A 24,555-nucleotide genomic window follows, 5' to 3' on the forward strand; every position below is an offset into this window, starting at 1 on the left:
GCACTAAACCTCTCTCTAAACGCTTCACTCATTCAAAAGTTTTATTTGAACCCTAAATGGTTCTCAAGTAGACTACTAAGAAAAGCTCATCCATTGTTTAAAAATGTCCTTTTTGCCTTTTTGCAGATTGCCATGTCTCATTTTCGATTAATTGAAAATGATACTTTTTTCAAAGTACCTCTTTTTCAAACAAGCATTGCAGAGCTGGCTACAATTTCAATTTCATCCCCCTGAAAAGATGGAACAAATATTATGGCTAAACTCAAATGTGCTGGTTGATAAAATACCTTAATTTATGTGAAAGATGTTTGAAAAGGGTATTTTGTTCGTAAATTAGATTGGAATGGTAGAGTTATGTCCTTCATGGAGTTATCAGAATTGTATGGAAAGGTCTGCTCAATCCAAGAGTACAACCAATTGATTACAGCGTCATTTATCCATCGCTCATTCAATAGCCAACCATGCTCGAAAGTAAAGTTCTATACCACTTGTGAAAGCCATGGGGATTTATACCTAAAGCTTGACATTTTCCTTGCCTGACTAAATCCCAATGTGTCCTCTCTCTATAGATTGATATGAACAACCCGTTTGCCATTGTCTTCAATCAAATGGAAATTGCCATAGTTCCCGGGGTTCCAGTCGATTTTAAACAAGAATCTTACATGACACTGCAGTATGGGAGGCGGTCACAGTAAAACATGTACGTTTCAGACTGTACTAGATTGCTATCATTACTTGCCACCAACACATTCTTGAATTCTTTTGAAATATTAAATAAACATGCATCTCTGTGTCCTCTCCCCAGCCACTGATAAGGATCCTGTTCATGGCCGTCAACAGAAGTGGACCAAGGTGCAGCGTGGTGAGCGTACATGTTCTTTTTATTAGAAAAGACGCCGAACAAAACAATAAACACTACAAAACAAACCGTGAAGCTAAAGGCTATGTGCCATAAACAAAGTCAACCTCCCACAAAGACAGGTGGGAAAAAGGGCTACCTAAGTATGGTTCTTAATCAAACAAGAACAACGATAGACAGCTGTCCCTGATTGAGAACCCTACCAAAACATAGAAATACAAATAATAGAACATAGAATACCCACCCCAAATCACACCCTGACCAAACCAAATAGAGACATAAAAAGGATCTCTAAAGTCAGGGCGGGACAGTACCCCCCCCCCCCCCCCCCAAAGGTGCGGACTCCGGACGCAAAACCTGAACCTATAGGGGAGGGTTTGGGTGGGCATCTATCTGCGGTGGCGGCTCAGGTGCGGGACCCTCGTCGCCGACCCCGGACTGGGGACCCTCGTCGCCGACCCCGGACTGGGGCCCTCGTAGTGGGCCCCGGACTGGGCACCCTCGTTGCGGGCCCCGGACTGGGGACCGTCGCTGGAGGCTCCGGACTGGAGACTGTCACTGGAGGCTTCGTGCCATGACTCATCCCTGGAGGCTTCGTGCCATGGATCATCCCTGGAGGCTTTGTGCCATGGATCATCCCTGGAGGCTTCGTGCCATGGATCAGCACTGGAGCTTCGTGCCATGGATCAGCACTGGAGCTTTGTGCCATGGATCAGCACTGGAGGCCTCTGGCCATGGATCATCACTGGAGTGAGGAGACGTATGGGCAGTCTGGTATGTGGAGCTGCCACAGGGCTCACCAGGCTGGGGAGACATACAGGAGGATTAGTTCTGGGCGCAGGCACAGGACTCACCAGGCTGGAGAGACATACAGGAGGCCTTGTCCTTGGCAGAGGCTCCGGATACACTGGGCCGTGGAGGCGCACTGGTGGTCTCGAGCTTAGAGCCTGCACAACCTGTCCTGGCTGGGGGGAGCTGGAATGTAGCGCGCCGGGCTAAGAACGCGTACTGGAGACACCGTGCACTCCACCGCATAACACGGTGCCTGACCAGTACAACGCTCGCCACGGTAAGCACGGGGAGTTGGCTCAGGTCTCCAACCTGACTCAGCCAAATTCCCTGTGTGCCCCCCCAAAAAAATGTTTGGGAGTGGCCTCCCGGTCTTTAGTGCCAGCCGTGACCCTGTGTAGTCCTGGGCCCTCTTTCTCGCTGCCTCCACCTTCCTCTCTGCTTCCAGCTGTTCCCATGGCAGGCGATCCATTCCCGCCAGGATCTCCTCCCATGTCCAGGATCCTTTGCCATTTAGGATGTCCTCCCATGTCCAGTCCTCCTGAACACGCTGCTCCTCCTTACCACACTGCTTGGTCCGTTTGTGGTGGGAAGTTCTGTCATGGTTGTTGAAGGAAGTGGACCAAGGTGCAGCGTGGTGAACGTACATGTTCTTTTTATTAGAATAGACGAAAAAGGGCTACCTAAGTATGGTTCTCAATCAGAGACAACGATAGACAGCTGTCCCTGATTGAGAACCCTACCCGGCCAAAACATAGAAATACAAATAATAGAACATAGAATACCCACCCCAAATCACACCCTGACCAAACCAAATAGAGACATAAAAAGGATCTCTAAGGTCAGGGCGTGACAAATCCATTAATTGAACATGAAGAGTTAGATGACGGTAGGAAGACGTTTCTTTACCTCTACTTTATACACAAATGTTTGTGTTCTCCTTCCCTTCACATTTCTCACTGTCAATCGTGAATGATCATTCTTCAAGTTTTACTGGTGAAACACCCATCCAGCATCTGCATACCAACCATTTGATCTCAATCAGTTTCATGGGGATATGCATTTAGATTTTCTTGAGTTATACAGTGTTGTTTAGAAGTAGACCACAGTGTTTAGAAGTAGCCTACTGTCTTGTTTAGAAGTAGCCTACAGTGTTGTTTAGAAGTATCCTACAGTGTTGTTTAGAAGTAGCCTACAGTGTTGTTTAGAAGTAGCCTACAGTGTTGTTTGACAGTATCTACAGTGTTGTTTAGAAGTAGCCTACAGTGTTGTTTAGAAGTAGCCTACAGTGTTGTTTAGAAGTAGGCTACAGTGTTGTTTAGAAGTAACCTACAGTGTTGTTTAGATGTAGCCAACAGTGTTGTTAAGAAGTCGCTTACAGTGTTGTTTAGAAGTAGCCTACAGTGTTGTTTAGAAGTAGCCTACAGTGTTTAGAAGTAGCCTACAGTGTTTAGAAGTAGCCTACAGTGTTGTTTTGAATGATGTAGAGTAAATGATTTTTTGAGCAGATGGTGTTAACAAACTACAGCATAGCCTACCTGTGTATTTTGCCTAGTGGCACGCGTTGTTGAGTTTTGGCCAAATGAGAGAAAAATGTGGTGGTGTTTTTCTCTCACAGTAAATGTACTATGCTATTATATTCCGTTATGTTATGTAGAATACTATCATTGTGTGACATTGCATACATTGATTCAGTTTTGATCTAACTTTATTAAACAAGCACCATTCGCCAGAGAAGCATGTTTTCTATGAGTAGAGAAGAGATGGTGAATAAAGTAGAGAATGAACACATGCCCCGAATGTGATACGCACATGCGGAGAAGCGTCGAGGGTCTTTAGTGCGAAAGAAATAAGGTCTGGGAAAAAGTCAGATCCGCAGCCACTCCGTTGATTTAATTGGATCCTAAATCATGCATACTTTCTACTAGCTATATCTAAATCAGCAGATTTTAAGGCATTTTATTACAATCTAGGAATAGAGAAATGCTGTGCATGCATACAGTATTTATCCATTTAGGTATGCAACAATTGTTATAAATGATTTGTTTGTGAACAGGTATATACATAAAGCATATATTTGTTCTTTTTTGTTCTGTTTGTTAAAGTGTTCTGTCTGGCTCTGTGTTCTGTTTGTCAGTTTTCCTTCTGTCTGATTGCCCCAGTAAGTACAGTAGGTATGTAAGTGCAATACCTAAACAAGCCACTAGATAGCATAAGAAGATTAGATTTTTTTATTWAATTTTTTTTAACCTTTATTTAATCAGGTAGGCTAGTTGAGAACAAGTTCTCATTTACAACTGCGACCTGGCCAAGATAAAGCAAAGCAGTTCGACACATAGAACAACACAGAGTTACACATGGAATAAACATACAGTCAATAACACAGTAGAATAAGTCTATATACAGTGTGTGCAAATGAGGTAAGATAAGGGAGGTAAGGCAATAAATAGGCCATGGTGGCAAAGTAAATTACAATATACCAATTAAACACTGGAGTGATAGATGTGCAGAATATGAATGTGCAAGTAGAGATACTGGGGTGCAAAGGARCAAGATAAATAAATAAATACAGTATGGGGATGAGGTACCATCCAGAGAAACACACCACGTGTGTGTGTGTTCCAGTCTGATCAAGGCTGGCTTGTCCCTGACCTGGACGGCCCACCAAGCTGATGGCTTCAAGCCATTGCTGTTTTCCTGGTGCAAACATTCATCCTTTGTCCCGATCAAATCAAATCAAATGTTATTGGTTAGCTGATGTTATTGCGAGTGTAGTGAAATGCTAGTCCTTTTAGATCCGACAGTGCAGCATTATCTAACAGGTAATATCTAGCAATTCCACAACAAATACCTAATACACACAAATCTAGTAAAGGAATGGAATAAGAATATATAAATATAAATATATGGATGAGCAGTGTCAGAGCGGCATCGGCTAAAATGCAATAGGTTGTATGGAATAGATAGCACAGAATAGGAGTATATACATATGAGATGAGTAATCCTAGATTTGTAAACATTCTTAAAGTGACATTATTAACGTGACTAGTGTTCCATTTATTAAGGTGGCCAATGATTTTAAGTCTGTATATAGTCAGCAGCCTCTCTGTGCTAGTGATGGTTGTTTAACAGTCTGATGGCCTTGAGATAGAAGCTGTTTTTCAATCTCTCGGTCCCAGCTTTGATGCACCTGTACTGACCTCTCCTTCTGGATGGAAGCAGGGTGAACAGGCAGTTTCCTGAAGTACATGATCATCTCCTTTGTTTTGCTGACATTGAGTGAGAGGTTATTTTCCTGACACCACATTCCGAGAGCCCTCACCTCCTCCCCTTAGGCTGTCTCGTTGTTGTTGGCAATCAAGCCTACTACTGTTGTGTTGTCTGCAAACTTGATGATTGAGTTGGAGGCATGCATGGCCACGCAATCGTGGGTGAACGGGGAGTCAGGAAATCCAGGACCCAATTGAACAGGGCGGGGTTGAGACCCAGAGCCTCAAGCTTAATGATGAGCTTGGAGGGTACTATGGTGTTGAATGCTGAGCTATAGTCAATGAACAGCATTCTTACATAGGTATTCCTCTTGTCCAGATAGGATAGAGCAGTGTGCAGTGTGATGGCGATTGCATCGTCTGTGGACCTATTGGGGTGGTAAGCAAATTGAAGTGGGTCTAGGGTGACAGGTAAGAAGGAGGTGTAATGATCCTTGATTAGTCTCTCAAAGCACTTCATGATGACAGTACGGAGAAGGAGAGCCCACAGTCCTTGGTAACGGGTCGTGTCGGTGACACTGTATTATCCTCAAAACGGGCAAAGAAGGTGTTTAGTTTGTCTGGAAGCAAGACGTTGGTGTTCGCGACATGGCTGGTTTTCCTTTTGTAGTCCGTGATAGTCTGTAGACCCTGCCACATACGTCTCGTATTGCGACTCCACTTTGTCTCTATACTGGCATTTTGCTTGTTTGATTGCCTTACGGAGGGAATAACTACAGTGTTTGTATTCGGCCATATTCCCAGTTGCCTTGTTATGGTTAAATGCAGTGGTACGCGCTTTCAGTTTTGCGCTTATGCTGCCATCTATCCACGGTTTCTGGTTAGGGAAGGTTTTAATAGTCACAGTTGGTACAACATCTCCTATACACTTCCATATAAACTCACTCACCAAGTCATCGTATACGTCAATGTTATACTCTGAGGCTACTCGGAACATATCCCAAGCCACGTGATCAAAACAATCTTCCGATTGGTCAGACCATTGTTGAATAGACCAAATAATGGGCACTTCCTATTTGAGTTTCTGCCTATAGGAAGGGAGCAGCAAATTTTGTGGTCAGATTTGCCGAAAGGAAGGCGGGGGAGGGCCTTGTATGCATAGCGGAAGTTAGAGTAGCAATGATCCAATGCTGCATTCGGTATGCTGGTAGAATTTAGGTAGCCTTATTCTCAAGTTTGCTTTGTTAAAAACACCAGCTACAATAAATGCAGCCTCAGGATATATGGTTTCTAGTTTGCATAAAGTCCAGTGAAGTTCCTTGAGGGCCATCTTGGTATAGTCTTGAGAGGGAATATACACGTCTGTGACAATAATCGAAGAGAGTTCACTTGGGAGATAATACGGTCGGCATTTGATTGTGAGGAATTCTAGGTCAGGTGAACAAAAGGACTTCAGTTCCTGTATGTTGTTACAATTACACCATGAGTCGTTAATCATGAAACATACACCCCCGCCCTTCTTCTTCCCGGAGAGATGTTTATTCCTGTTGGCGCGATGCACTGAAAATCTTGTTGGTTGTATCAACTCCGACAGCATATCCCAAGACAGCCATGTTTCCGTGAAACAGAGTATGTTACAATCCCTGCTGTCTCTATGGAAAGCAACCCTTGCCCTTATTTAATCAACTTTGTTAACTAGGGACTGGACATTAGCAAGTAATATACTTGGAAGACATGGGTGGTGTGCGCGCCTCCGAAGTCTCACTAGAAAGCCGCTCCGGCTCCCTCTTCTCCGGCGGCGTTGTTTTGGGTTGGCCTCTGGAATCAGTTAAAATGCCCTGGGTAGTGCGGACAAAGGATCCGCTTCGGGAAAGTCGTATTCCTGGTCGTGGTGCTGGTAAGTTGACTTTGCTCTGATATTCAATAGTTCTTCCCGTCTGTATGTAATAACACTTAAGATTTTCTGGGCTAACAGTGTAAAAAAAAAATACAGAAAAAATAAAAATACTGCATAGTTTCCTAAGGACTAGAAGCAAGGCAGCCCTCTCTGTCGGCACCATCTTGGTACTTTTGTTGTCCACATTCTGGTTGTGCCTGCATTTCTATACAGGTGTAGATTAAAATACCCATTTGAGATCTGAAATACCCATTGAGATCTGATTGTGATCTTCCTGACTATCACCGGAGGTAGTCAGCAGTGGTGTAAAGTACTTAAGTAAAAATACTTGAAAGTACACAAGTCGTTTTTTGGGGTATCTGTAGTTTACTATTTATATTTTTGACAACTTTTACTTTTACTTTACTACATTCCTAAAGAAAAGTATGTACTTTTTACTCCATCCATTTTCCCTGACACCCAAAAGTACTGGTTACACTTTGAATGCTTAGCAGCACAGGAACATTTAGCCTCTGATCTGGTGGACTCACTAATCACATGCTTTGTTTGTAAATTATGTATGAGTCGGAAACAATGGAAAAATGCAGTGGTTGTGTGGCTTTGAGGTCCAGAATTGAGTTTGAGGGACTTATGGGATCAATATAGTGTATGTCTTAAAATAAATAAATACTATTTGAAAGAATATGTCAAATAATTTGCATACATGGAGGGACCAGGAAATATGTTCATAATGCGAACACAGTGGACTAATAATGTGTAGTCGCGTGTCTGAAAATGTGGGCACAATCAGTATCAGCACAATATCAGGACAACAGATGCATATTAGCGCCAGATATAAACGGGTTTCAGACAGGTCGACAGACAAGCTCAGCTCAATGTCAAGACCTAAGCAACACAGGAGAGAAAACACAGCTATACAGCACATAGTTATAGTTTCCAAACATTTTCCAGCCAGGTTAGGCAATTTCCCTATCTTATATCAGCTCTCCTGCGCTCAGATGGAAGGGGTGGAAATATTTGGGTTGTGTTCTTAAAAACATGATCGAAAGTGCTAATTTCAGGCAACGCTGACAGGGATATATATATACGACCAACAAAAAGCTGGTTTTAGCGGTAACGCAGTTGGTTATGGAATGAGTTTTGACAGCGGAAACGCTGCTTATCCACTGCCCATATGTACATGGAACAAGCGTAGCCTAACGTGCTTTTGGTGCCTGTATACTTCGTATTTAGAAACATAAATACTAATGTTTTTTTAAATTAAAAACCAAACATAGCCTCCCCTCCTCTCAATTAAGTATTGTTTTTGTCTGCCAAATGCAATCGTGAAGTAGTCAAGACTGTTGATAAAGGGTTTGGCTCCTGAGACCGCTTGGAAATCACCAAAGCTTTATTAAAATATTTGAGAGGAATTATTAAAAGTTTGAGAGGAATAAAACAGTGAGCTGACATTCACTTTTAATCTATGCATTATAGGCAGCCACACATTATTTTAGCCATGCAGGTCCCGTTTTGGACGTGCGTAAAATGCTATATGCCCATTATGGAACGAGAGATGAGAACCTCCGTGAATCTGTAAACTTGAATCTCAAAAATGGCTTGTTTTCCGTTGTATATGTTCAAAACCCAAGCCTTCCCTTAGGTCTACTATACATAAGGCAGGTTCAACAGCAATGCGTGTATTTTTGTATCCTGGCGATTTTATGATATCATTACATTTTACATGTATCTATTGTTGTTAGTTATTTTTTTTTTTAAGTGATTGCTTGTTTTTCGTTTACATTTTATTTCAACCAATACTTGGAATGATTCACGGTCTTGGTATTATGGTGACAACGTCCGTGGCGCGCTTGCAATGCAATTTATGGAGGTGTCTGAATGCGATCTGATCTGTAAAATGGTTCCGATTATGTTCATAAAACATAGGCCTATTTGGGAGCAGTATAATGGTGAGTGGACATTCTCCCTTTATATTGGATATTTGTCCTGCTACTGTGAAAAGTTTGGATGTGCGTAAAACTCTCCATAGTCTGCGTTGTTTTAATATTATGTGCCCACTGGGAGAAATGATGGTACTTGTAAGTGTGACACAGCCTATTTAAAATGAGTTGTTTCGTTTTGTTCAGAATTTGATTAGAATAATTCTTTATCTTTTTAGACGTTATCAATAATGAATTTAATCTTGCTTATTGACAACGTTTGGCGTTGGACTTTACAGTACTAGGCCTAGCCCATATATCAGTGTGAACGCTATTGAATGTATGCAATTACTTAGAACAATGTGTACTGCAAATGGATTCAAGTCCACTATTTAAGCAAAGATAGGTCTACATTTTGTTATTTCGTTTTCTGTAAGCCATTTAACAAACTATAACGGACTAAAATTGGAATTTGAGTTGATTCCAATAAAATACAGTAAATACACAACATGAAGCAACCACATATTTCTCCATGGAGTACATTTCTAATTGGCCAGTGAGGGGCCAAGCCTCAACACCCACAACTTGCTTATTCATCAAAGCCCAGTCCTTTCGCGCTAAACCCATCAAGTGCGCCCATAATGGTACAACTGAAAACAGCAAAAAGATTTCTGACACACACTTGAATCTATAGTGCTACTGCCCAGTGCTTAGATTAGCCATTGCGTTAGGTTTGTTAAAATAGAGCCCCATGTCTCAAACGTCTCAAGGATAAAACATCCTTTAACCTGTTTCATCCCCTTCATCTACACTGATTGAAGTGGGTTTAACAGGTCACATCAAAAAGGATCATAGCGTTCAGCTGGTCAGTCTATGTCATGGAAAGAGCAGCTGTTCATAATGTGTTGTACACTCAGTTTATATATATATATATATATCAAACCACAATTAAAACATTTGCCAGAAATATGTATTTTATGTCTAGAAAATGAAGCCTGATTAAACTAAAAGGTGCTGAAAGTGCAGTTTGTAACACATACCGTACAATGTGGTGAGGCTGTTAGTTGAGGTCTACACAATATTCCAAAAGGGTTATTTGCAGAGGGATATGGTTCTACCAAGAACTGTTTTGATCAGAATAACCCTTTTTGAAAAACAAGGGTTCTTTGTCATTCAAAGGGTTCTACCTAGAATCTTTAATTGGGATAGGGGGCAGCATTGGGATGTTTGGAAGAAAATCGTGCCCAGAGTACACTGCCTGTTACTCAGGCCCAGAAGCTAGAATATGCATACAATTAGTAGATTTGGATAGAAAACACTCTAAAGCTTCCAAAACTGTTACAATAATGTATGTGAGTATAACAGAACTCATATGGCAGGTGAAAACCTGAGACAAATCCAACCAGGAACTGGGAATTCTGAGGTTTGTGGTTTTCAAGTGATTGCCTATCAAATATCCAGTGTCTGTGGGGTAAGATTGCACTTCCTAAGGCTTCAACAGTCTTTAGAAGTTGTTTCAGGCTTCTATTGTGAAAGCGGAGAGAATAAGAGCACTCAGAGTAAGTGGCTCAGCTGAAAGCCATGAGTTGTTTATCGCGCGTGGCCGTGATAGCGACGGTCATTCCCTTTCCTTTCTAATGAAAACGGTATTGTTCGGTTGAAACATTATTGAATATTTATGATAAAAACACCCTAAGGATTGATTAGAAACATCGTTTGACATGTTTCTACGAACTTTAATGGAACTTTTTCTGACTTTTCATCTGGATGTTGTGCCCGCGCTTTGTGCATATGGATTACTGAACTAACAAAACAAACATTTATTTGTAACATGGAGTCCTGGAGTGCCACCAGATGAAGATCATCAAAGGTAAGTGATTAATTTTAACGCTATTTCTGACTTTTGTGCACCTCTCCTTGGCTGGAAAATGTCTGTATGGTTTTTGTGGCTAGGCGCTGTCCTAACATAATCGCATGGTGTGCTTTCGCCGTAAAGCCTTTTTGAAAACGGCTGGATTAACTTTTACTGCCTCAGAAACCCGGATCCGGGAGCACCCCCCCCCCCCCCCCCCCACTGACTAGCATAGCTAGCATAGCGTCACAAGTAAATTGTAAGCATCTAAATATCATTAAATCACAAGTCCAAGACACCAGATGAAAGATACACTTCTTGTGAATCTAGCCACCATTTCTGATTTTTTAAAATGTTTTACAGGGAAGACACAATATGTAAATCTATTAGCTAACCACGTTAGCAAAAAACACCATTTTTTTTACTCCACTATTTTTCCAATTCGACCAAATAAAGAAATAAATAGCCACTAACCAAGAAAAAACCTCATCAGATGACAGTCTGATAACATATTTATTGTATAGCATAGGTTTTGTTAGAAAAATGTGCATATTTCAGGTATAAATCATAGTTTGCCATTGCAGCCACCATCACAAATCTCCCCAAAGCGACTAAAATTACTACAGAGAGCAACGTGTATTACCAATTTACTCATCATAAAACATTTCATAAAAATAGACAAAGCATAGCAATGGAAAGACACAGATCTTGTGAATTCAGACAATATTTCAGATTTTCTAAGCGTTTTACAGCGAAAACACAATAAATCGTATATTAGCATACCACATGTGCAAACGTTACCCCAGCATGAATTCAAGGCAAAGGGAGCGATAACGTTATCATCACCAAAATATATTAATTTTTTCACTAACCTTCTCAGAATTCTTCCGATGACACTCCTGTAACATCATATTACAACATACATATAGAGTTTGTTCGAAAATGTGCATATTTAGCCACAAAAAAACGTGGTTATACAATGAGAATAGTAGCAAAACTGGCCTGAAAATGTCGGGCGCCATCTTTGAGAGTGATCTAGTCTAATCGATAACTAATCATAAACTTGACAAAAAAATACAGGGTTGACAGGAATCGAAAGACAAATTAGTTCTTAATGCAATCGCTGAATTACATTTCTAAAATTATCCTTACTGTGCCATACCCGGGTCTGCCAAAGCGAAGCTACACAAAACAAAATGGCGATATATGCGTTTAACATTTTTCAACAGAACAGCGATTTATCATCATAAATAGTTCTTACTWTGAGCTGTTCTTCCATCAGAATCTTGGGCAATGTATCCTTTCTCCGGTCTAATCGTCTTTTGGTCGAAAGATGTCCTCTTGTCCCGTCGAAATGGCCACTAACGTTCGGTATGTACGGGAAAAGTGCCCAGCTCATGGAAGGACGTCACAAATAAATGCCTCAAAATCGCACTAAACGGATATAAATTGCTATAAAACGGTTTAAATTAACTACCTTATGATGTTTTTAACACCTATAACGAGTAAAAACATGACCGGCGATATATTACTGGCTAAACCAAGGCTTGGAAAGAGGCCAGTCTGACGTCCATTGTGCGTCGAGCGCAGGGTCCAAAAGAAAGCTCCTTCCGGTCTTTGGTGTTTTATACAGGCCCTGATTGCGCAATCGACTCCATTCAAATTGTCACCACTTACTGACATCTAGAGGAAGGCGTAGGCAGTGTTTGTATCCTCATAGCATTCACARGGACATTAAAACTGACCTGGGACCAGAGGCCAAGATTTCTGAAATCTCACTCCCTGTCAGGAAAAGTGCTGTAGAATGAGTTCTGTTCCACTCAGAGACATAATTCCAACGGTTATAGAAACTAGAGAGTGTTTTCTATCCAATAATAACAATAATATGCATATTGTACGAGCAAGAATTGAGTACTAGGCAGTTTAATTTGGCAATGTCAAAAAAAAAAAGTGCTAACAGCTCCCCCTATTGACAAAAGGTTAACAAGAAGTTTATTTTTAACCTCTCTGGGATATGTGGGACGCTAGCGTCCCACCTGGCCAACATCCAGTGACAATGCAGAGCGCCAAATTCAAATAAATTACTATACAAATTAAGCTTTCATGAAATCACACATGCAATACACAAATTAAAGCTACACTTGTTGTGAATCCAGCCAATGTGTCAGATTTCAAAAAGGCTTTACGGCGAAAGCAAACGATGCTATTATCTGAGGACAGCACCCCAGCAAACATACACAGACAATCATATTTCAACCCTCCAGGCGCGACACAAAACATTGAAATAAAGATTTAATTCATGCCTTACCTTTGTCGAGCTTCTTCTGTTGGCACTCCAATATCATTTACATTTACATTTAAGTCATTTAGCAGACGCTCTTATCCAGAGCGACTTACAAATAAACATCACAAATGGTCCTTTTGTTCGATTAATTCTGTCGATATACAGTGGGGAGAACAAGTATTTGATACACTGCCAATTTTGCAGGTTTTCCTACTTACAAAGCATGTAGAGGTCTGTAATTTTTATCATAGGTACACTTCAACTGTGAAAGACGGAATCTAAAACAAAAATCCAGAAAATCACATTGTATGATTTTTAAGTAATGCATTTGCATTTTATTGCATGACATAAGTGTCAGGATTTGGCCAGGATTGTTCAGGTTTTGGTCACTAGATGCCCCCATTGTGCTTTTTTGACCCTTTTGTTTTTTCCCTTGTTCCAGTTATTATTTGCACCCGTGCCTCATTTCCTTTGAAAGTATTTAAACCCTTAGTGTTCCTCAGTTCTTTGCTCTGTGTTTGTATGTTAGCACCCAGCCCCAGCCATGCTGTGAACATTTGTTTCTCTAGTTGGATTTTCTTGAGGTACTCTGGTTTTGTTCTTGTTTATTTTTTATTATTCTTTTGAGGTTTGTTTTTTCCCTGCTGTTCTTACCACTTTGTGGATTTTCCTTGTGTCTTGGAGGATATACATTTTTTCTCTTGGAATTACTTTTGACGTTGTGGATTTATATTTTTTGCCAGAAGATCTTTTCCTTTTTACTTTATTAAACCACCGTCTCTAGTACTGCTGTGTCTGCCTCATCTTCTGGGTTCTGCCGACTATTAGTGGCTCAGTTTACTAAGTGACTGTTTCTCACACCGGGTCCTGACAATAAGTATTTGATCACCGACCAACCAGTAAGAATTCCGGCTCTCACAGACCTGTTAGTTTTTCTTTAAGAAGCCCTCCTGTTCTCCACTCATTACCTGTATTAACTGCACCTGTTTGAACTCGTTACCTGTATAAAAGACACCTGTCCACACACTCAATCAAACAGACTCCAACCTCTCCACAATGGCCAAGACTAGAGAGCTGTGTAAGGACATCAGGGATAAAATTGTAGATCTGCACAAGGCTGGGATGGGCTACAGGAAAATAGGCAAGCAGCTTGGTGAGAAGGCAACAACTGTTGGCGCAATTATTGGAAAATGGAAGAAGTTCAAGATGACGGTCAATCACCCTCGGTCTGGGGCTCCATGCAAGATCTCACCTCTGGGGCATCAATGATCATGAGGAAGGTGAGGGATCAGCCCAGAACTACACGGAAGACCTGGTCAATGACCAGAAGAGAGCTGGGACCACAGTCTCAAAGAAACCATTAGTAACACACTACGCCGTCATGGATTAAAATCCTGCAGCGCACGCAAGTCCCCCTGCTCAAGCCAGCGCATGTCCAGGCCCGTCTGAAGTTTGCCATTGACCATCTGCATGATCCAGAGGAGGAATGGGAGAAGGTCATGTGGTCTGATGAGACAAAAATAGAGCTTTTTGGTCTAAACTCCACTCGCCGTGTTTGGAGAGAAGAAGGATGAGTACAACCCCAAGAACACCATCCCAACCGTGAAGCATGGAGGTGGAAACATCATTCTTTGCTGATGCTTTTCTGCAAAGGGGACAGGACGACTGCACCGTATTGAGGGGAGGATGGATGGGGCCATGTATCGCGAGATCTTTGCCAACAACCTCCTTCCCTCAGTAAGAGCATTGAAGATGGGTCGTGGCTGGGTCTTCCAGCATGAAACGACCCGAAACACACAGCCAGGGCAACTAAGGAGTGGCTCCGTAAGAAGCATCTCAAGGTCCTGGAGTGCCTAGCCAGTCTCCAGACCTGAACCCAATAGAGAATCTTGGAGGGAGTGGAAAGTCCGTATTGCCCTGCGACAGCCGCGAAACCTGAAGGATCTGAGGAAGGTCTGTATGGAGGAGTGGGCCAAAATCCCTGCTGCAGTGTGTGCAAACCTGGTCAAGAACTATAGGCAACGTATGATCTCTGTAATTGCAAACAGAGTTTGTGACCAAATATAAGTTCTGCTTTTATGATGTATCGAATACTTATGTCATGCATATAATGCAAATTAATTACTTAAAAATCATACAATTGTATTTTCTGGATTTTTGTTTTAGATTCCGTCTCTCACAGTTGAAGTGTATCTATGATAAATATGACAGACATCTACATGCTTTGTAAGTAGGAAAACCTGCAAAATCGGCAGTTATCAAATACTTCTTCCCCACTGTTATATATATATATATATATATATATTAATATCATATAGTTATATAGGTTATATATATATATATATATACCAAGTATACATACAGTATACTTGGAATACTCTTTTACCAAATAGGGCTATCTTCTGTATACCACCCCTACCTTGTCGCAAAACAACTGATTGGCTCAAGCACATTCAGAAGGAAATAAGTTCCATAAATTAACTTTTAACAAGGCACACCTGTTCATTGAAATACATTCCAGGTGACTGCCTCATTGCATTCAGAAAGTATTCAGACCCTTTTCTGACTTTTCCCACATATTTTTACGTTACAGCCTTATTCTAAAATTGATTAAATCGTTTCCCCCCCTCATCAATCTACACACAATACCCCATAATGACAAAACAAAAACAAGTTTTTTTTTTTTTTTGCAAATTTATAAAAGAATTTAAAAATGTTTTAAAAAATTACATAAGTATTCAGACCCTTTACTCAGTACTTTGTTGAAGCACCTTTGGCAGCGATTACAGCCTCGAGCCGTCTTGGGTATGACACTACAAGCTTGGCACACCTGTATTTAGGGAGTTTCCCCCATTCTTCTCTGCAGATCCTCTCAAGCTCTGTCAGGTTGGTTGTGGAGCTTCGCTGCACAGCTATTTTCAGGTCTCTCCAGAGATGTTCAATCTGGTTCAAGTCCGGGCTCTGGCTGGTCAACTCGAGGACATTCAGAGATTTGTCCCGAAGCCCCTCCTGCACTTTCTTGGCTGTGTGCTTAGGGTCATTGTCCTTTTGGAAGATGAACCTTTGCCCCAGCCTGAGGTTCTGTGGGCTCTGGAGCAGGTTTTCATCAAGGATCTCTCTGTACTTTTGCTCCGTTCATCTTTCCCTCAAACCTGACTAGTCTCCCAGTCCCTGCCGATGAAAAACATCCCCACAGCATGATGCTGCCACCACTATGCTTTACTGTAGGGTTGGTGCCAGGTTTCCTCCCGACGTGACGCTTGGCATTCAGGCCAAGGAGTTCAATCTTGGTTTCATCAGACCAGGAAATCTTGTTTCTCATGGTCTGAGAGTCCTTTAAGTGCCTTTTGACAAACTCAAAGCGGGCTGTCATGTGCCTTTTACTAAGGAGTGGGTTCCGTCTGGCCACTCTACCATAAAGGCTTGATTTGTGGAGTGCTGCAGAGATGGTTGTCCTTCTGGAAGGTTCTCTCTTCCAGAGGAACTCTGGAACTCTGTCAGAGTGACCATTGGGTTCTTGGTCACCAAAAAGGCCCTTCTCCCCGATTGCTTAGTTTGGCCCGGTGGCCAGCTCTAGGAAGTGTTTTGGTGGTTCCAAACTTCTTCCATTTAAGAATGATAGAGGCCACAGTGTTCTTTGGGACCTTCAACGCTGCAAACATTTTTTGGTACCCTTCCCCAGATCTGCGCCTCGATACAATCCTGTCTCAGAGCTCTATGGACAATTCCTTTGACCTCATGGCTTGGTTTTTGCTCTGACATGCACTGTCAAATGTGGGACCTTATATAGACAGGTGTGTGTGCTTTTCCAAATCATGGCCAATCAATTGAATTTACCACAGGTGGACTCCAATCAAGTTGTAGAAACATCTCAAGGATGATTAATGGAAATAGGATGCACTTGAGCTAAATTTCGAGTCTCATAGCAAATTGTCTGAATAAATATGTAAATACGTTATTTCTGTTTTTTATTTTTAATACATTTGTAAACATTTTTAAAAACCTGAATAAGGCTCTAACGTAACAAAATGTGGAAAAAAGGAAAGGGTCTGAATACTTTCTGAATGCTCGGTATCTATGCAGACATATTTATCTATACATACATACACACACACAGTACTAGTGAAAAGTTTGGACACACCTACTCATTTCAAAAACTCAAGTTTTTCTTTATTTTTACTATTTTCTACAGTGTAGAATAATAGTTAAGACATCAAAACTATGAAATAACACAAATGGAATCAATTACTTACAAAAAAAGTTTTAAACAAATCTAAATATATTTTATATTTGAGATTCTTCAAAGTAGCCACCCTTTGCCTTGATGACAGCTTTGCACACTCTTGGCATTCTCTCAACCAGCTTCATGAGGCAGTCACTTGGAATGTATTTCAATTAACAGGGGTGCCTTGTTAAAAGTTAACTTCTTTGGTATAGGGGGCAGCATTTTCACTTTTGGATGAATTTCGTGCCCATAGTGAACTGCCTCCTACTCTGTCCCACATGCTAATATATGCATATTATTATTACTGTTGGATAGAAAACACTCTGAAGTTTATCAAACTGTTTGAATGTTGTCTGTGATTATAACAGAACTCATATGGCAGGCAAAAACCTGAGAAAAAATCCAAACAGGAAGTGAAAATTCTGAGAGTGGTCGTTGTTAAAGTCATCGCCTATTCAATTTTACACGCCTTCCACTAGATGTCAACAGTCAGTAGGACGTGGAATGAAGCTTATGCTGTGTTGTGGGACCGGATGGGAGGGGAATGAGTCAGTGGTCTGGCAGATTGCCAGTTCTTGGTCACGCGCTTTCCTCATTATATCGTCTTGCGTTCCATTACTTATAGAGACTGAAAAGAATTCTCCGGTTGGAACCTTATTGGATATAAATGATAACAACATCCTGAAGATTGATTCTCTACTAAGTTTGACCAGTTTATTCGACCTGGAATATAACTTTTTGAAGTTTTCGTCCGACGTTTGCCTGCATCTGCGCGAGTGTTTGGACACGTGTACTACACATGCTAGCAAAATTAGCTAATTGGACATAAGTAATGGACATTATCGAACAAAACAACGATTTATTGTGGAACTAGGATTCCTGGCACTGCATTCTGATGAAGATAATCAAAGGTAAGGGAATATTTATGATGTAATTTCGTATTTCTGTTGATTCCAACATGGAGGAGAAATGTTGTTACATCTGAGCGCCGTCTCAGATTTTTGCATGGTGTGCTTTTTACGTAAAGTTTTCTTTAAATCTGACACAGCGGTTGCATTAGGAACAAGTGTATCTTTTTAATTATATGTAAAACATGTATCTTTCATCAAAGTTTATGATGAGTATTTCTGTTATTTGACGTGGCTCTCTGTAATTACTCCGGATATTTTGGAGGCATTTCTRAACATGGCGCCAATGTAAACCGAGATTTGTGGATATAAATATGCACATTATCGAACAAAACATAAATGTATTGTGTAACATGATGTCATATGAGTGTMATCTGATGAAGATGTTCAAAKGTTAGTGATTAATTTTATCTCTATTTCTGGTTTTTGTTACTACTATCTTTTGCTGGGAAAATGGCTGTGTTTTTCTGTGGCTATGTACTGAGCTAACATAATTGTTTGGTGTACTTTCCCCGTAAATCCTTTTTGAAATCAGACATGTTAGCTGGATTCACAACATGTGTAGCTTTAATTTGGTGTCTTTCATGTGTGATTTCATGAAAGATTGATTTTTATAGTAATATATTTGAATTTGGCGCGCTACATTTTTTCGCGCTACCGTCCCACCTATCCTAGAGAAGTTAATTTGTGGAATTTCTTTCCTTCTTAATGGATTTGAGCCAATCAGTGGTGTTGTGACAAGGTAGGGTGGTATACAGAGTATAGTCCTATTTAATAAAAGACCAAGTCCATATTATGGCAAGAACAGCTCAAATAAGCAAAGAGAAATGACAGTCCATCATTACTTTATGACGTGAAGGTCATTCAATCTGGAACTTTGAAAGTTTATTCAAGTGCAGTCGCAATCAAGCGCTATGATGAAACTGGCTCTCATGAGGACCGCCACAGGAAAGGAAGACCCAGAGTTACCTCTGCTGCGGGGGATAAGTTCATTAGAGTTACCAGCCTCAGAAATTGCAGCCCAAATAAATGCTTCACAGAGTTCAAGTAACAGACACATCTCAACATCAACTGTTCAGAGGAGACTGTGTGAATCAGGCCTTCATGGTTGAATTGCTGCAAAGAAACCACTACTAAACGACACCAATAAGAAGAACATGAGCAATGGACATTCGAGTGTTTGAAATCAGTCCCTTGGTGTGATGAGTCCAAATTTAAGATTTTTGGTTCCAATCGCCGTGTCTTTGTGAGATGCTGAGTAGGTGAACGGATGATCTCTGCATGTGTGGTTCCCACCGTGAAGCATGGAGGAGGAGGTGTGATGGTGTGAGGGTACTTTGCTGGTGACACTGTCTGTGAGCTATTTAGAATTCAAGGCACACTTAATCAGCATGGCTACCTCAGCATTCTGCAGTGATGCGCCATCCTATCTGGTTTGCGCTTAGTGGGACTATCATTACTTTTTCAACAAGATAATGACCCAACACACCTCCAGGCTATGTAAGTGCTATTTGATCAAGAAAGAGAGTGATGGTGTGCTCTATCGGATGACCTGGTATCCGCAATCACCTGACCTCAACCCACATTAGATGGTTTGGGATGAGTTGGACCGCAGAGTGAAGGAAAAGCAGCCAACAAGTGCTCAGCATGTGTGGGAACTCCTTCAAGACTGTTGGAAAAGTGTTCTTTCTGCAAAGCTGTCATAAAGGCAAAGGGTGGATACTTTGAAATCTAAAATATATTTTGATTTGTTTAACACTTTTGGGGTTATTACATGATTATTTCATAATTTGATGTCTTCACTATTATTCTACAATGTAGAAAATAGTAAAACTAAAGAAAAACCCTTGAATTAGTAGGTGTGTCCAAACTTTTGACTGGTATATTTCAAATGTTTGTTTTAGCAGCTTCTCAGATTCTAAAACGAACAACTATTTCCTTTCCATTTAGATGCCCCATATGAAACAGACTGGTTGCTTCTGTAATCTGTTCAAATGAAGATAGTAAAGAGGATCTGCTAACCAAAGATGGAACTGGAATATTCCACGTTATTACAGTAGTCACAAATGGGAAATATAAACAGTACTCAAAATGGTGAGTCAAAGCATTTCTCATACAGCTCCACTTAAGCGTAATAGTATTGACAATGAAGAGAATGGACTCTAAAACTCATAACCTCTCGTTAATTTAAATAATGCTGAAAAATAATTCGTTGCTGAACAAATCCCTATTTTGATATTTAATGTAATCAGATAAAATACTTAGTTATGAGTTAATACATTTAATGATTAATTGCTTTGTTACCTTTTGAACAGACAGTGAGAGAGCCCCATTGCTAGATGACACAGATGAGGGTAAGTTTCTTTGGACAGATTTTTCAATTGTAGGCTACTCTTATTGGCATTAGTGGAGAGTTTAAACACACTTTTTACCAGAGGTGTCGGCTTCTCTAAATGATGTCAGCAGAATTTAAAAGTAATCTTTTTTATATTTTTGTCTATATAAATGTTCTTCCTCTGTCAGGTGTCATTTTAGACAATTTACGACTTGTTCTGATTGGAGATATGGGGAAGAATGACGCTGGAAATACCATCATGGGACAAAATCATTTCTCATGGTTTAACACATTCTTTAAGAAAACACATATAAAAAAGGAGAATCAAATACAAAACCGACACATCACCTTGGTTCGAACGCCAGGCTCATTTAGTCATTTGGATAGTAGTAGCAACCAGATTAAAACAGATACTATACATTGTGTGCAGTCCTTGTTTTGCCCTGGACCTCATGCTATCCTTCTAGTTATTCAACTACCTGTAAGTTCTGAGGATTCTAAATTCATTAGAACAACAGGAAATGAAATGAACACACTTTTTACTCAGGACGTGTGGAAACACACCCTTGTATTGTTTACTAGAGGGGAAAAGATGCAACCTGGCCACACCATTCAGGATTACATCAGTGGTCACGGCCTCGCTGAAATAGTAGAACAATGTGGAAAGGAGCCTTTCGTTCTCTATGGTACAAAGAAGGTTAAAAATCAAAGCATAGAGCTTATCAAGACAGTAGAGGAGATGGTAGCTGAGAACGAACACATCTATTTCATGACGCAGGACAAAAACATGGTTCCTCAAGGTTCACAAGAAGCGAAAAATATTCTAGAAAACCTTAAAAACAAAGTTGATCACCTGGAGGAGTACACAAATGCATTGTCAAGACTAATGCAGCTAGCAAAAAGTCAAGATAAGCTGAAGTCTTACGAGAATACAATCAAAATGAAAAATGATGAAATAAAGAGACTGCGAGTGATCATCAGAAAGAAAGACATCTTGTTAGAGAGTTTTGTGGCAGGTGTAGGTCAGACTGAATGTCCAGCATGTCAACTAAAGGACCTACAGATACAACATCTAGAGGAAGAAAATAACAGATACCGAGCAGAACTGAGTGCTCTAAAGAACACAACTGATAATGTCAGTGAAGAAGACACACCTGAATTGGGAGACCATAGGCGACAACCCTTCTTAAGAGCAGAAGCGGGCAGGAATCATCAAAATGAGACCCCTTCTTGCGTTGGAATGAATTGTCTTTCTTCTTGTGGTGAGTATGGTAACAGAGAGAAACATTTACTGTATATAATGCTTCATTTCTAATACAATATAGAATATGAATGAGTGAATGAGTTTAAAATACATTTAGATTTTCAATTAATAACTAAGCCATTCATGTAGGTTCCTTCTAAATGCAAGAGATAAAATACACTTTTCCCCCTTCCTCTGTATCCCCTCCTGCCTACACCTTTATCCCCACTGGTCAAGGCTTCATCACCAAACACAGAATGGCTTTGGAGACCCGCCTGGGACGTTTGGATGGCATACTCTCGTATCTCCACGCTCAAAAGGTTCTGGATGATGAGGAGAGGGAGGAAGTGGTCAACCAACCCACCAAGAGCAGGACCAAACAGAACCAAACCCTGCTGGACATGGTTGTACGTAAGGGAGATCATGCTCAAGAACACTTCTACCATGTTCTGAAAGAAAAAGACCCTTACCTGGTGAAGGACCTGGAAGAGAAGAAATCCCGACCAGAGCAGGCTGGTGTGTAATGAAGGATTCCGACCTGAACCATAATAGGACAACTCTCGCCAGTACTCCAGTTATGTTTGACATTATCTGTACTTCCTTCTGGATGAAGAACCTGTCGATGTCTAATGAGTAGGATTTACTTCAGAGACATTTGTCTGCAGACATGCAGTCAGAGGTGTAAAGCGTTTTTCAAAATATACTTTTCAGAAAAGACGATATTCCTCACATATGACAAGATAATTATGTCTTACCTTTAACGTGGAGAAGGCTATCTTTTAACTGTCTTAAATAGGCCCCCAAGGTCTTAGGCAAGGTGATATGACCGTGCGAGGCTAACATTTAACAACCTCTACTACACAGGTTTACTAACTGCACACAACAAGCTCAGGTAAAAGTAAATAACCTGATCAGGAAAACTCTGTGGTTGAAGCTTGACACCCCCTGGTGTCATAGTGGAGGATGGAAATTGTGGACAATATTGGGTTTTGACATTACACTTCAAATCAAAGTTTATTTGTCACGTGCGCTGAATACAACAGGTGTAGACCTTACAGTGGAATGCTTACTTACAGGCTCTAACCAATAGTGCAAAAAAGGTATTAGGTGAACAATAGGTAGGTAAAGAAATAAAACAACAGTAAAAAGACAGTGAAAAACAGTAGCGAGGCTATAAAAGTAGCGAGGCTACATACAGACATCGGTTAGTCAGGCTGATTGAGGTAGTGTGTACATGTAGATATGGTTAAAGTGACACTGCATATATGATGAACAGAGAGGGGTTGGCGGGTGGTGGGTGGGACACAATGCAGATAGCCTGGTTAGCCAATGTGCGGGAGCACTGGTTCGTCGGCCCAATTGAGGTAGTATGTACATGAATGTATAGTTAAAGTGGCAGGCAGCTTAGCCCCAGTGATGTACTGGGCCGTACGCACTACCCTTTGTAGCGCCTTGTGGTCAGAGGCCGAGCAATTGCCGTACCAGGCAGTGATGCAACCGGTCAGGATGCTCTCGATGTTGCAGCTGTAGAACCTTTTGAGGATCTCAGTACCCATGCCAAAAACATTTTGTTTCCTGAGGGGGAATAGGTTTTGTCGTGCCCTCTTCACGACTGTCTTGGTGTGTTTGGACCATTCTAGTTTGTTGGTGATGTGGACACCAAGGAACTTGAAGCTCTCAACCTGCTCCACTACAGCCCCGTCGATGAGAATGGGGGCGTGCTCGGTCCTCCTGCTTTACACTGTATAATCTTATGAGCCTCAATCTAAATGTCACAATGACTGCATTTTATAGTTGACACTTCATTTTGTATTTTGTTGTATCATGTATTTCCTTCCATAGCCTATTCTGCTGTATGGCACTGAATTATTTATTTGTGATCAATAAAGCATTATACTGTATATAGTTTAGGTATGCAATTTATTTAATCAATTACAGTAAATGTTGGTCAATTTTGTCACTTTTATATTTTGTTGTATCATGTATTTCCTTCCATAGCCTATTCTGCTGTATGGCACTGAATTATTTATTTGTGATCAATAAAGCATTATACTGTATATATTTAGGTATGCAATTTATTTAATCAATTACAGTAAATGTTGGTCAATTTTGTCACTTTTATATTTTGTTGTATTCATGTATTTCCTTCCATAGCCTATTCTGTGTATGGCACTAGATTATTTATTTGTTGATCAATAAAGCATTATACTGTATATATTTAGGTATGCAATTTATTTAATCAATTACAGTAAATGTTGGTCAATTTTGTCACTTTTATATTTTGTTGTATTATGTATTTTCTTCCATAGCCTATTCTGCTGTTTGACACTGAATTTTACAAAAATGACCAAGAAAGCATAATATATTTACTTAATTAACCATTCAGGTATGCAAAAATTGCTATCTGTCACACCCTGGCCTTAGTTATCTTTGTTTTCATTATTATTTTAGTTAGGTCAGGGTGTGACATGGTGTAGTATGTGTTTTAGTATTGTCTAGGGTGTTGTATGGTTTAGGGGGTTAAGTAGAGTAGATGGTTTAGTGTTCAGTGTAGGTGTCTAGGAAAGTCTATGGTTGCCTGAATTGGTTCTCAATTAGAGACAGCTGGTTATTGTTGTCTCTGATTGGGAGCCATATTTAAGGCAGCCATGGGCTTTAGCTGGTTGTGGGTAATTGTCTATGTGTAGTGTTTGTGTCAGCACTATTTTCTATTATAGCTTCATGGTCGTCTGTTTTGTTATTTTGTTAGTTTGTAAAGTGTTTTTGTTTTGTGTTTTCTCTCTTCTAATAAAAGAAGATGTTCTTTTCACGCGCTGCGCCTTGGTCCTCACTCTCTACCTTTGAAGATCGTGACACTATCATTACTTTTGGGGTGTAAACTTTGGTCAGGGTTTATGGGTCATGAACCCAGTTTGAATGCACGGGTTGGGGTCATTCTGAATTTAGGCAGAGAGGAAGAAGCGAAGCGAGAGGCTCCACTACCGTCAAAATCTATTACCGCAAGAATACAGACCAAGTAAACCAGACCATATAAA

General features: G+C 40.6%; 1 long non-coding RNA gene across 1 annotated transcript; it reads left to right on the plus strand.

Annotated features, from left to right (window-relative positions):
* The first annotated feature begins 574 nt into the window (after positions 1-574).
* LOC111960215 (uncharacterized) lies at positions 575-24,329 on the plus strand. The gene is made up of 7 exons (XR_011475047.1): positions 575-700; positions 806-862; positions 19,893-20,036; positions 20,258-20,296; positions 20,466-21,539; positions 21,758-23,586; positions 23,743-24,329. It is a non-coding gene; the product is annotated as an uncharacterized lncRNA (long non-coding RNA).
* Positions 24,330-24,555: the final 226 nt, after the last annotated feature.

This window comes from Salvelinus sp. IW2-2015, linkage group LG37 (assembly GCF_002910315.2).
Source record: "Salvelinus sp. IW2-2015 linkage group LG37, ASM291031v2, whole genome shotgun sequence".
Taxonomy (NCBI): Eukaryota; Metazoa; Chordata; class Actinopteri; order Salmoniformes; family Salmonidae; genus Salvelinus; species Salvelinus sp. IW2-2015.